General features: G+C 39.5%; 2 non-coding genes across 2 annotated transcripts; both read right to left on the reverse strand.

Annotated features, from left to right (window-relative positions):
- Window positions 1-84: 84 nt before the first annotated feature.
- Trnag-gcc lies at window positions 85-155 on the reverse strand. The gene has a single exon. It is a non-coding gene; the product is annotated as a tRNA-Gly (tRNA).
- A 6,542-nt stretch (window positions 156-6,697) lies between these two features.
- Trnag-gcc lies at window positions 6,698-6,768 on the reverse strand. The gene has a single exon. It is a non-coding gene; the product is annotated as a tRNA-Gly (tRNA).
- Between the last annotated feature and the right edge of the window lie 4,902 nt (window positions 6,769-11,670).

The following is an 11,670-nucleotide window of genomic DNA, read 5'->3' on the forward strand; positions in this document are numbered from 1 at the left end:
TGTTTTTAGGTGATCTTAACACACGAGAATCTTATAAAACTACTCTTTTACAGATATATTTCTGAGTTCTTACCAAACTAGTACTGCATCGACCGGGAATCGAACCCGGGCCGCCCACGTGGCAAGCGAGCATTCTACCACTGAACCATCGATGCGACATTGTTCAAGTCTACTGTGCACAAAGAAATTTTTAGAAAATACATTGCATCATCAAAAAAACATTTGTCTAGCAGAGCGTAGTTTCGATCTACGGACCTCTGGGTTATGGGCCCAGCACGCTTCCGCTGCGCCACTCTGCTTATGTTTGTTCTTTAAAAAATAGAAACTGATTCCAAAAAATGTGTACTTCTGTTGAACATTGGCGATTTCAATTATCGCCTAAGATGTTAACCCACACGATTGACATGGTTTTTTTAAAATTTACTTTTGATTTGATTCCTCAGTGACTCACGAGCTTTAAGTCGCTTTGTTTTTAGGTGATCTTCACACTCGAGAATCTGATCAAACTACTCTTTTGCAGAAATATTTCTGAGTTCTAACCAAGCTAGTACTGCATGGACCGGGAATCGAACCCGGGCCGCCCAAGTGGCAAGCGAGCATTCTACCACTGAACCATCGAGGCATAATTCTTTAAGTCTACTGTGCACAAAGAAATTTTTAGAAAATACATTGCATCATCAAAAAAACATTTGTCTAGCAGAGCGTAGTTTCGATCTACGGACCTCTGGGTTATGGGCCCAGCACGCTTCCGCTGCGCCACTCTGCTAATAATTAATCTTTCAAAAATAGAAACTGATTCCAAAAAATTTGTACTTCTGTTGAACATAGGCGATTTCAATTTTCATAATTATCGCCTTAGATGTTAACCCACACGATTGACATGGTTTTGTTTTAAAGTTACTTTTGATTAGATTCCTTAGTGACTCACGAGCTTTATGTTGCTTTGTTTATAGGTGATCTTCAAACAAGAGAATCTGATGAAACTACTCTTTTGCAGAAATATTTCTGAGTTCTAACCAAACTAGTACTGCATCGACCGGGAATCGAACCCGGGCCGCCCACGTGGCAAGCGAGCATTCTACCACTGAACCATCGAGGCATAATTCTTCAAGTCTACTGTGCACAAAGAAATTTTTAGAAAATACATTGCATCATCAAAAAAACATTTGTCTAGCAGAGCGTAGTTTCGATCTACGGACCTCTGGGTTATGGGCCCAGCACGCTTCCGCTGCGCCACTCTGCTTATATTTATTATTTTAAAAATAGATACTGATTCCAAAAAATTTGTACTTCTGTTGAACATTGGCGATTTCAATTATCGCCTAAGATGTTAATCCGCACGATTGACATGGTTTTTTATTAAAGTTACTTTAGATTTGATTCCTTAGTGACTCACGAGCTTTATGTCGCTTTGTTATTAGGTGATCTTCACACACGAGAATCTGATCAAACTACTCTTTTACAGATATATTTCTGAGTTCTTACCAAACTAGTACTGCATCGACCGGGAATCGAACCCGGGCTGCCCACGTGGCAAGCGAGCATTCTACCACTGAACCATTGATGCGACATTGTTCAAGTCTACTGTGCACAAAGAAATTTTTAGAAAATACATTGCATCATCAAAAAAACATTTGTCTAGCAGAGCGTAGTTTCAATCTACGGACATCTGGGTTATGGGCTCAGCACGCTTCCGCTGCGCCACTCTGCTTATTTTTATTCTTTCAAAAATAGAAACTGATTCCAAAAAATTTGTACTTCTGTTGAACATTGGCGATTTCAATTTTCATAATTATCGCCTAAGATGTTAAACCCAAACGATTGACATGGTTTTTTATTAAAGTTACTTTTGACTAGATTCCTTAGTGACTAACGAGCTTTATGTTGCTTTGTTTTTAGATGATCTTCAAATACCAGAATCTGATCAAACTACTCTTTTGCAGAAATATTTCTGAGTTCTTACCAAACTAGTACTGCATCGACCGGGAATCGAACCCGGGCCGCCCACGTGGCAAGTGAGCATTCTACCACTGAACCATCGATACGACATTGTTCAAGTCTACTGTGCACAAAGAAATTTTTAGAAAATACATTGCATCATCAACAAAACATTTGTCTTGCAGAGCGTAGATTTGATCTACGGACCTCTGGGTTATGGGCCCAGCACGCTTCCGCTGCGCAACTCTGCTTATGTTTATTCTTTCAAAAATAGAAACTGATTCCAAAAAATTTGTACTTCTGTTGAACATTGGCGATTTCAATTTTCATAATTATCGCCTAAGATGTTAACCCACACGATTGACATGGTTTTTTTAAAAGTTACTTTTGATTTGATTCCTTAGTGACTCACGAGCTTTATGTCGCTTTGTTTTTAGGTGATCTTCACACACGAGAATCTTATAAAACTACTCTTTTACAGATATATTTCTGAGTTCTTACCAAACTAGTACTGCATCGACCGGAAAACGAACCCGGGCCGCCCACGTGGCAAACGAGCATTCTACCACTGAACCATCGATGCGACATTGATCAAGTCTACTGTGCACAAAGCAATTTTTAGAAAATACATTGCATCATCAAAAAAACATTTGTCTAGCAGAGCGTAGTTTCGATCTACGGACCTCTGGGTTATGGGCCCAGCACGCTTCCGCTGCGCCACTCTGCTTATGTTTATTCTTTCAAAAATAGAAACTGATTTCAAAAAATTTGTACTTCTGTTGAACATTGGCGATTTCAATTTTCATAATTATCGCCTAAGATGTTAACCCACACGATTGACATGGTTTTTTTTAAAGTTACTTTTGATTTGATTCCTTAGTGACTCACGAGCTTTATGTCGCTTTGTTTTTAGGTGATCTTCACACACGAGAATCTTAAAAAATTACTCTTCTTTTACAGATATATTTCTGAGTTCTTACCAAACTAGTACTGCATCGACCGGAAAACGAACCCGGGCCGCCCACGTGGCAAACGAGCATTCTACCACTGAACCATCGATGCGACATTGTTCAAGTCTACTGTGCACAAAGCAATTTTTAGAAAATACATTGCATCATCAAAAAAACATTTGTCTAGCAGAGCGTAGTTTCGATCTACGGACCTCTGGGTTATGGGCCCAGCACGCTTCCGCTGCGCCACTCTGCTTATGTTTATTCTTTCAAAAATAGAAACTGATTCCAAAAAATTCGTACTTCTGTTGAACATTGGCGATTTCAATTTTCGTAATAATCGCCTAAGATGTTAACCCACACGATTGACATGGTTTTTTATTAAAGTTACTTATGATTAGATTCCTTAGTTACTCACGAGCTTTATGTTTCTTTGTTTTTAGGTGATCTTCAAACACGAGAATCTGATCAAACTACTCTTTTACAGATATATTTCTGATTTCTTACCAAACTGGTACTGCATCGACCGGGAATCGAACCCGTGGCAAGCGAGCATTCTACCACTGAACCATCGATGCGACTTTGCTCAAGTCTACTGTGCACAAAGAAATTTTTAGAAAATACATTGCATCATCAAAAAAACATTTGTCTAGCAGAGCGTAGTTTCGATCTACGGACCTCTGGGTTATGGGCCCAGCACGCTTCCGCTGCGCCACTCTGCTTATGTTTATTCTTTAAAAAATAGAAACTGATTCCAAAAAATTTGTACTTCTGTTGAACATTGGCGATTTCAATTTTCATAATTATCGCCTAAGATGTTAACCCACACGATTGACATGGTTTTGTATTAAAGTTACTTATGATTAGATTCCTTAGTGACTCACGAGCTTTCCGTTGCTTTGTCTTTAGGTGATCTTCAAACAAGAGAATTTGATCAAACTACTCTTTTACAGATATATTTCTGAGTTCTTACCAAAGAAGTGCTGCATCAACCGGGAATCGAACCCGGGCCGCCCACGTGGCAGGCGAGCATTCTACCACTGAACCATCCATGCGACATTGTTCAAATCTACTGTGCACAAAGAAATTTTCAGCAAATACATTGCATCATCAAAAAAACATTTGTCTAGCAGAGCGTATCGATCTACGGACCTCTGGGTTATGGGCCCAGCACGCTTCCACTGCGCCACTATGCTTATGTTTATTCTTTCAAAAATAGAAACTGATTCCAAAAAATTTGTACTTCTGTTGAACATTGGCGATTTCAATTTTCATAATTATCGCCTAAGATGTTAACCCACACGATTGACATGGTTTATTATTAAAAATACTTTTGACTAGATTCCTTAGTGACTCACGAGCTTTGTGTTGCTTTGTCTTTAGGTGATCTTCAAACACGAGAATCTGACCAAACTACTCTTTTACAGATATATTTCTGAGTTCTTACCAAACTAGTGCTGCATCGACCGGGAATCGAACCCGTGGCAAGCGAGCATTCTACCACTGAACCATCGATGCGACTTTGCTCAAGTCTACTGTGCACAAAGAAATTTTTAGCAAATACATTGCATCATCAAAAAAACATTTGTCTAGCAGAGCGTAGTTTCAATCTACGGACCTCTGGGTTATGGGCCCAGCACGCTTCCGCTGCGCCACTCTGCTTATGTTTATTCTTTCAAAAATAGATACTGATTCAAAAAAATTTGTACTTCTGTTGAACATTGGCGATTTCAATTTTCATAATTATCGCCTAAGATCTATTCTGTTAAATATTCTGTTGAACCCACACGATTGACATGGTTTTTTATTAAAGTTACTTTTGATTTGATTCCTTAGTGACTCACGAGCTTTATGTTTCTTTGTTTTTAGGTGATCTTCAAACACGAGAATCTGATCAAACTACTCTTTTACAGATATATTTCTTATTTCTTACCAAACTAGTACTGCATCGACCGGGAATCGAACCCGTGGCAAGCGAGCATTCTACCACTGAACCATCGATGCGACTTTGCTCAAGTCTACTGTGCACAAAGAAATTTTTAGAAAATACATTGCATCATCAAAAAAACATATGTCTAGCAAAGCGTAGTTTCGATTTATGGACCTCTGGGTTATGGGTCCAGCACGCTTCCGCTGCGCCACTCTGCTTATGTTTATTTTTTAAAAATAGAAACTGATTCCAAAAAATTTGTTCTTCTGTTGAACATTGGCGATTTCAATTTTCATAATTATCGCCTAAGATGTTAACCCACACGATTGACATGGTTTTTTTATTAAAGTTACTTATGATTAGATTCCTTAGTTACTCACGAGCTTTATGTTTCTTTGTTTTTAGGTGATCTTCAAACACAAGAATCTGATCAAACTACTCTTTTACAGATATATTTCTGATTTCTTACCAAACTAGTACTGCATCGACCGGGAATCGAACCCGTGGCAAGCGAGCATTCTACCACTGAACCATCGATGCGACTTTGCTCAAGTCTACTGTGCACAAAGAAATTTTTAGAAAATACATTGCATCATCAAAAAAACATTTGTCTAGCAGAGCGTAGTTTCGATCTACGGACCTCTGGGTTATGGGCCCAGCACGCTTCCGCTGCGCCACTCTGCTTATATTTATTATTTCGAAAATAGATATTGATTCCAAAAAATTTGTACTTCTGTTGAACATTGGCGATTTCAATTTTCATAATTATCGCCTAAGATGTTAACCCACACGATTGACATGGTTTTTTATTAAAGTTACTTTGGTTTTATTCCTTAGTGACTCACGAGCTTTAGGTCGCTTTGTTTTTAGGTGATCTTCACATACGAGAATCTTATAAAACTACTCTTTTACAGATATATTTCTGAGTTCTTACCAAACTAGTACTGCATCGACCGGGAATCGAACCCGTGGCAAGCGAGCATTCTACCACTGAACCATCGATGCGACATTGCATAAGTCTACTGTGCACAAAGAAATTTTTACAAAATACATTGCATCATCAAAAAAACATTTGTCTAGCAGAGCGTAGTTTCGATCTACGGACCTCTGGGTTATGGGTCCAGCACTCTTCCGCTGCGCCACTCTGCTTATGTTTATTTTTTAAAAATAGAAACTGATTCCAAAAAATTTTTTCTTCTGTTGAACATTGGCGATTTCAATTTTCATAATTATCGCCTAAGATGTTAACCCACACGATTGACATGGTTTTTTATTAAAGTTACTTATGATTAGATTCCTTAGTTACTCACGAGCTTTATGTTTCTTTGTTTTTAGGTGATCTTCAAACACGAGAATCTGATCAAACTACTCTTTTACAGATATATTTCTGAGTTCTTACCAAACTAGTACTGCATCGACCGGGAATCGAACCCGTGGCAAGCGAGCATTCTACCACTGAACCATCGATGCGACTTTGCTCAAGTCTACTTGTGCACAAAGAAATTTTTAGAAAATACATTGCATCATCAAAAAAACATTTGTCTAACAGAGCGTAGTTTCGATCTACGGACCTCTGGGTTATGGGTCCAGCACGCTTCCGCTGCGCCACTCTGCTTATATTTATTATTTTAAAAATAGATACTGATTCCAAAAAATTTGTACTTCTGTTGAACATTGGCGATTTCAATTTTCATAATTATCGCCTAAGATGTTAACCCACATGATTGACATAGTTTTGTTTAGGAAAGTTACTTTTGATTTGATTCCTTAGTGACTCACGAGCTTTATGTCGCTTTGTTTTTAGGCGATCTTCACATACGAGAATCTTATAAAACTACTCTTTTACAGATATATTTCTGATTTCTTACCAAACTAGTACTGCATCGACCGGGAATCGAACCCGGGCCACCCACGTGGCAAGCGAGCATTCTACCACTGAACCATCGATGCGACTTTGTTCAAGTCTTCTGTGCACAAAGAAATTTTTAGAACATACATTGCATCATCAAAAAAACATTTGTCTAGCAGAGCGTAGTTTCGATCTACGGACCTCTGGGTTATGGGCCCAGCACGCTTCCGCTGCGCCACTCTGCTTATGTTTATTCTTTCAAAAATAGAAACTGATTCCAAAAAATTTGTTCTTCTGTTGAACATTGGCGATTTCAATTTTCATAATTATCGCCTAAGATGTTAACCCACACGATTGACATGGTTTTTTATTAAAGTTACTTATGATTAGATTCCTTAGTTACTCACGAGCTTTATGTTTCTTTGTTTTTAGGTGATCTTCAAACACGAGAATCTGATCAAACTACTCTTTTACAGATATATTTCTGATTTCTTACCAAACTAGTACTGCATCGACCGGGAATCGAACCCGTGGCAAGCGAGCATTCTACCACTGAACCATCGATGCGACTTTGCTCAAGTCTACTTGTGCACAAAGAAATTTTTAGAAAATACATTGCATCATCAAAAAAACATTTGTCTAACAGAGCGTAGTTTCGATCTACGGACCTCTGGGTTATGGGTCCAGCACGCTTCCGCTGCGCCACTCTGCTTATATTTATTATTTTAAAAATAGATACTGATTCCAAAAAATTTGTACTTCTGTTGAACATTGGCGATTTCAATTTTCATAATTATCGCCTAAGATGTTAACCCACACGATTGACATGGTTGTGTACTACTCGCGTCACAGCGAACGAAATAGACGTTAGAACAAGAAACAAGTTTTGTATTTCACGGAACTTGAACACGACAGGGAGAAATTATATCAATCAGAACGAGAGAAAACGTGATTCTTCTTGAGGTTTTTTACTCTCGACTGCCCGTCATCTGCTGCTCTGCTTTCTCATCCTCTTCTCTTTTGATGTTGCCAGGTATCATTGTGCCGGTGCACAACACTCCGGCCGCCACGATGGATCGATTATTCCGGTTGCGGATTACTTTCTGAAATGACACAAAGTTTAATTACAGGGCGTAGGTATTCACCGGTTTTGGTTTTAACAACGGCCTTTCGGACGACGCCTTGATTGTCGGGGAGGGTTTTTTTCACTACTGTAATGCGCTGCCCAGCGCTGACCAAGAGTGCATACCGTTTACTATGTATCGTCTGTATCCCCGCCCCTTTCACGCTCTTTCCCCTTTTGACAGCCACGATCATGTTGTCCCCTCATAAATAACTTCCCCCAAGACAGGATCGTTTCGTCCCGCTTGGAACGACGTTAATTATCGATACCTACAACCCCTCCCAAATGGCCGTGCGGGGATGAGTATATAAACTCCCGCCGCACCCTCCAAGAGTTAGACTAGTCATCTCACTCATCCTCAACAGATGTAAGTTAAACTCTCTCTCTCTCTCAGTTTGTATTCTGTGCTATGTAGCAAATAAACTAGTTCGGCCTAAATGTTTGAACCGTTCTTCGAAGTAAGCGCGCCTTTTCGAGCCCCCAAAAAGCGCCTTACATTTGGTGAACGTGCCAACCCGAACAGATTAAATGTGTGATGCACAAAATACCAAACTTTTTTCGTAAGCCTAAGACAGAAGAAGGCGACTCTGTGGTTTCCCCGACTAAACAAATTTTGACCCCCGAAGAATTAGAAAAACTAAAAAATAAGATTAAAACAGAAATATCAACAGCAGAAATCAGGATCCAATACCTGTTAAACAGAACCACCCGACCAAAAGAAAGAGACCCGGAAGAAATAGAAACGCTAGAGAACGACATAAAAAGTTTAAAAGCCAAATACGCAGAATTGATAGACCCAACAGTTACCATATATAAAAGAAAGAAGCAAGTAGTTGAACAATCTGACCGAGCAAGCTCACAGGGCCCAGACAAGCCCAATCCACCTAAAGTTGCCCCAGCAAAATCACCGGTAGTAACCTTGTTCGATTCAATCGACGAAATTGAAGAAGGAGCAACAGCCCTTCCAACTCAGGTGAAGCAACGAACGACAAAGTGCACAAAGTGTCACGCCCCTATAACACTCTCGATAACAACTGACAAAGAACAGTGTAGACAGTGTAATAACACACACAGAGACACACGCAACGCGGAAGAGCAGAAACCGAACACCAGCCAACCCCTGAAAACAGACCAGCCAAAAGAAAATATAAGACGAGTTGACCCAAAAGAAGAAGTACCACCGCAACCTCCCAGACGTGTAAACCTGCCACCCACGCAGCACCTAGCCCAACCTCATCAGCAAGTAGCAAGAATTGGAGCACAAGCCCCCACACTCGGAAACATTTTCGACGACGACGACGACGACGAAATGGCCCTAACAAACGCAGCCGTAACTGCTTGGCAAGAAGCAGTAGATAGGCAAGCTGAAATTCTAGAAAACGGACTAGTATTCATAAATGCACAGAACGTAAAGAAAGAAATACCAGCTTTCACTGGAGAAATCGATGGAAAAATGGCAATCGAAGAATGGTTTAAAATAGCCGAACGCATAGCAACACACGCAGCTTGGACAGACGAGCAAAAGCTACGTTTTTTCCAAGAACGAATGAAAAAATCAGCCGCAAACTTCAACGACTCACTAACAGCAGCCGAAAAAGCAACTTATGCGGTATGGAAACAGGCACTACTAGACGGCCTTACAGATAATACAACAAAAGCAAGGAAGAAGGAACAACTGAAGACCCTCAAGCAAAAAGAAACAGAACGAGTCAGAGATTTTAAAATCAGAATCGACGACACCTACAGAATTGCATACGGCGTAAACGCAGCAACAAGTCGTCACGCAGACGTAGTAGCACTGCGTAATGAAACATTGAAAGACGTGTTGCTTAACGGACTAAAACCGCAAATAGCAGATCTAGTCTGGAATAGGCCCAATTTGAACGACAAAACATATCCAGAAACTGTAGAATCTGCCGAAGAATGTGAAAAAGTTGTTGAAATGAAAAAAATAACGGAAAACAATGACTTGTCCACTGCCATCATGTTAGCAGCAAAGGAAAGTAAGGAAATGTCGGAAGAAGTCAACAACTTGAAACTACTACTTCAGAAGTTGGAGAGTATGTTATTCAATCAACAGAAAGCCGAAAACTAAAAAAAACAACCATCAACAGCTTGTAGTATATATAATCGTAGTAATAGAATAGCTGCATCAAAGAAGAAAGTTAGAAAAAAAATCGCAAAGTAATGAAAGTGCAAGAAAATTATATGTATTTTAAAACATGAAGAAACCAAGTGAAAAAAAAAAGAAGATGCAAGATAAGAAAAACCAATAGCCAATAAATCTGTCTCCTCAGACTAGCCAGAAACATAAAATTTTGCTGAAAAATGCTCACCACAAAGAAGAAGACACGGAAAAGTAATCCGTAGTTAAAGGGCCCGAAGAAAAGAAAGAAAAAGAAGGAAAAAAGGAAATTAAAAAATCTTCCCAGTTATTTAACGAAGTGCCTGATCAGCCCACCAATCTTACGCTATCCGAATCTTTTCGCGAGAGATTCATATTCATAATGATGCGACAAGAATTACGGTGTAGTATCAGTTTTAAATAAGCCAAACGCACACAAATTGGCGCGAAGTGAAAATTTTTCGCCATTGCTTATAACTCCGTGACATTCCAGATAAATGTCGAGAATTTTAAAAGAAAAGCTTACGAAATTGTGCAAGCGGTATAGCTAATTCCCCGTAGAGAAACGGAAGAAAAATCAAGCATTGAGCAACTACAAGCCGTTAAGAAATGTATGAAGAAATAAAAGAAAATTTGCAAAATTTGCTAGATGGGCTTTATGCCTGCAAGTTTGTGATATTGTCATGGACTGAAAAATAAAATCTGGAAAACAAAACGAATAACGAACGGAACCTACAGAACTCCAGATTCCAATCGACAAACTGAAAACGCAACCTGAGCAGCCGCCAGCGAATAACGCGTTATCAAACATAAACTTCGCAGATGAACAGGAAAAGTTTAAGTACTGTTAATGCGCGCGCAAAATATGAGAAATTACAAAGAAGAATAATAATGAAACAGAAACGTCGATTAAGGACAATGCAATCGATGACAGCCCCTGAGACAGCGACCAAGTACATCTTTCAGTTATCGACGTCTTCAATGACAACGATTAAATCAATGAGCTTGACAAAAATTTAATCGACACACAAACTGACAGATTACTGGTACAGGAATCCGTAAAGAAAAATAAAAGAAAAAGATAACGGCACGGATTCAACTTAGATTTTATTGGAAATAATTGGTAAATAAATCAAACAAAATCGTGGATACAAGATCAGCATCAAATAAAAGCAGAAGAGCAATCCAAAACCACTTTTACCCGATCCCCTCCCCCAGATGATGTCTCTAACCAACTTTGTTACAGACTCATGGGACCGTTAACGGAATCGAAAAAAGTGATAAAATAATGTACAGCAGTACTTTAATGCCCACTTCGGATGGCCGCCCAGTGATTGCTAAATAAATGTGACGTCATGAATGTAACTGCCGTGCAGGATCCCAGTGCGTTCTCCCTTCTATTCTACCTCTTGCTCCCCCTCTCATTCTCCCTCTTATTCTCCCTCCCATTCTCCCTCTTATTCTCCCTCTCATTTCTCCCCCTCTGTATCTCTCTTGTACTACCGCTCAAGAGTAGACGCCGTAATACCAGACTTCAGACTAGTCGGCGTTACTCTTTCTTGGAAAGAAGAGTACGTATCCGTATACATCAGTACTTTCCTATCGGCGGAGAACCACGGACACCCGCTACATGAAGACAAGACGATCTCCACGCAAAGCATCGCGAGAACAATTTGTTTATGCATTTATACTCGCTAATAGTAATAATTTTTGCTTTCTCGTTGATCTTGTCGTAAGTTCCCAAATATTATGAAA

Source organism: Daphnia pulicaria, chromosome 6, assembly GCF_021234035.1.
Source record: "Daphnia pulicaria isolate SC F1-1A chromosome 6, SC_F0-13Bv2, whole genome shotgun sequence".
In the NCBI taxonomy this organism is placed as follows: Eukaryota; Metazoa; Arthropoda; class Branchiopoda; order Diplostraca; family Daphniidae; genus Daphnia; species Daphnia pulicaria.